Raw genomic sequence first — 3367 nt, forward strand, 5'->3', positions numbered from 1 at the left:
TGTCATAGGGCAACATTTGTAGTAACTGTTAAATGAGAAATTATTTTGTTCTGTAAGCCTTCATCTTAAATGAGAATAACAGCACAATTGGAAGAGTGTAGTCAATGTCACTGAACTGTGCAAGTAGAAATTGTTGAATCGGTGTATCTTTGGCTATGTGTATTTTCACCAAAAAAAAAACTTTGAGAAGTTAGAGGGTTAATATGTTGTGGGGTTGTTAACCAATGTCATAAAACAACATGTGTACTACTGTTTCACGAGAATCTATTTGTTTTGTAAGCTTTCACCTGAAGTACAATTAAAATAAAATAATATAAAATAATAAAAAAAGCACCAAAAATGTCACCAGGTGTAGATATTCTACCAATAACTCATTCTTCTTTCTCTCCAAGCACAGTTCCCAACCCATTGCTGTTGAGTCAATTCCAACTCATAGCGACCCTATAGAGACCCTATAGGACAGAGTAGGACTGCCCCATAAGGTTACCAAGGCTGTAACTCTTTACAAAATCATTACAAAAGCCAAAAGCCTACCACCACACCTTTCTGCCGGAGCAGCTGGTGGATTCCGAGCATGAATCTTTCAGTTAGCAGCCAAGTGCTTTAACCATTGCACCACCAGGGCATCTGTAAGCACCATATTTGTCATTAATTTTGTGGTATTGGTTTTGAAAACTTCTTGGCATAATAAGATGTGCTTTTTTCCCCCTAAGAGAAGTGATGTTTCTGTGGATTTGAGCTTTTATCTTTTTAAAAAGTATATTCCATCAGTTTTGTACTGAAAAGCATTATTTTGTCCTTGTGCTTCTGGGGGAAATAGATCAATTGATGTACTGTATTTGTTAAGAGATCACTGTATTTGTTAAAAATTATACAAAACCTTTGTTGGTCTTATGTTACAGACTGACAAAGTTTCATAACAGAAAATGCACTATGCCTTGGAGGCAAATAGATATTCCCAAAAAGAATATCAAATTTACAGATATGTGTCTTGTTCTTACTATCAATTTTATTTTTTTAGCTATTTGTGTAAAGTCATTGACTTGTCTTAAGATACTGTATTTTATCATTAGATCCAAAATAAGTCTCAGAAAAGTCAAAATTTTTACCCAAGGTCACAGAGCCAGAATATGACAGAGGATGTATCAAAACCCAGGTACCTGAACACCATATCACTGTATTTCACTTTTGCTGTCTGACATTCCAAACAATTTGTACATTTCCTTAAATTTCATCATAAACATTGTATGGATATTAAATTATGATACTTTTGTCATTGTGTGTTGTCAAGTCAATTCCAACTCGATTTAGTCAAAAACCTAGCACAGAATTTTTAGGTAAAATCATATTAAGAGTGTAAATATGGTAGATTATAAACAAATTATATTTAGAGACAGGTATTACATTAAAATATTTTACTTATTTAGCAATAAGAAAATATTTCAAGGAGATAGACAACAGAAAAACAATTGCGATTTTAGGTTTTCTATTTTTACTCAGGATATAATCTTGACTCACTTCTGCGTCATTTAAAATTCAGCAAAGTTAATTAAAATCTAAGAAAATATGCTTCATTCCAAGTGATATTATGATTATTGTTAAAATGTCTCATTTTCTTTTCACGCTAATTTGTAAAACTTAGTAGGAAAACCAGATTACTTAATCACACATTGTCATATTATTACTTCACTCAAAATTTAACTGCTTAACTTCAAATAATTTGTGAGACCTTTGTTACAAATACTACAATTCACTTTGCAGCCCTTTAGAAAGCAGATAATTTATTAAATAGGTATTTCTTTAAAATAAACTAGTTGGTGCTATTCTTTCTTGATTTATAGCTTGTTTATAGTTTGTGTCACCCTAATCTGAATATTTTATTTTTCAAAAAAAGGAAGTTCAGAATATAGACACTATTAACATGAACTCATAAAATTAGTTTCTGAAATATATTTAAGCGTAATCAACTCAATGCCAACCAACAACAAACAATTGAATGTTGTATACTTAATTTTGTCTCACTGTCTTTTAAAATATTACTTCATAAACATGCACTCTCATATCACTGTTTCTATATCTCTTATGAAACTTTTCAGGAGGTGGGACCAAGATAGAGGAATAGTCAGATGCTTCCTGCATTCCCTCTTACACAAAGACCCAGAAAAACAAGTGAATCAATTATATAGGACAACCTAGGAGCCCTGATCATCAAAGACAAAGTTAAGGAGTCAGACCGAGTGGCAGGGGCAGGGAGAGACAGTTCAGAAGCAGTGAAGAAGTGCCAGTCTTGAGGTAGCTGACACCCTGCGGGCTAGGTCAGCCAGTGCATGCACGCTGAGAAGAGCAGTAGCTCTTGCGACATGTTTTACCACATCAGGAGAGACTGGGAGGCTGAGAGTCTGCACAAGCCTCCGGAGTCAGGGGGACGAGGTGCCTGATCTTTGAGAATTAAGTGCAGATGTCTAACCTCCTGCATGGGATCAAAATAACTCCCTCCCTTATGGGACTTTCACAGTGGAGAAGTGCAACTTTACCCATCCCCTCCCCGCTCCCCAATCCACTCCTACATCAGTCAAGCAATATTCAACAATTGCCATGCCGCCTATGCCAGAACTAAGAGCTATAACACCCAAACGAGTCTCAAGGTTTTAGGGGAAAAAAAAGAAACAAAAAAAACCTGCCAAGTTCCCTGAGCCAGGAACTTAGGAATATCTGTACACAAATCAGTCTGGTGGCTTCAAAAACTCACCACACTCCCTAAGCTGGTAACTCAGGGCAGGCACTGCCCCTTTGCTTAGGCACTAGCATAAGGGATCCACAGACTTCTAATGCCCTTCACTCCTGCCTAGAACTGTGTGGGCCAATTCAACAGCATAGGCCCTCATTAGCATAGAACTGGATATATACCTGAAGCCTATTTTCAACTGCAGCAGTGAAGGGGAAGTTTCAGATTCATGATATTTGACAATACCCTGCCCATTAAACAGAATCCTCACCCACCCACATCAGGGGTCTAAGGGCTCACCCACCCATTCCACCTAGCCATCCATGACAGGAGTATGACAATAAGTGGTGCCTTCCAGTCCTTACAGTCAACAGCATTGGGTGCCCAAAGTCTGACTCCAAAACCCACCTACCTACATGCTGGAGGGGACAGGGACACACCTTCCACCCAGGCACTCAGGGGCAGTAGTCGGCCCCCTACCTTGCTCAACACATAGCCTCCTACTGCAGCCTGATAACTGACCCTGCTCCAATCACCTTTGTGCAAACCTGCCTATCTAGGACTATAGGTGAGAGCCTGCACCACACACTCAGTGACCAAAGACCTGTACACCTGAGATGAATCTGCACAAGAAAAGTGAAC

This window comes from Trichechus manatus, unplaced genomic scaffold, assembly GCF_000243295.1.
Source record: "Trichechus manatus latirostris isolate Lorelei unplaced genomic scaffold, TriManLat1.0 scaffold00129, whole genome shotgun sequence".
Classification (NCBI taxonomy): domain Eukaryota; kingdom Metazoa; phylum Chordata; class Mammalia; order Sirenia; family Trichechidae; genus Trichechus; species Trichechus manatus.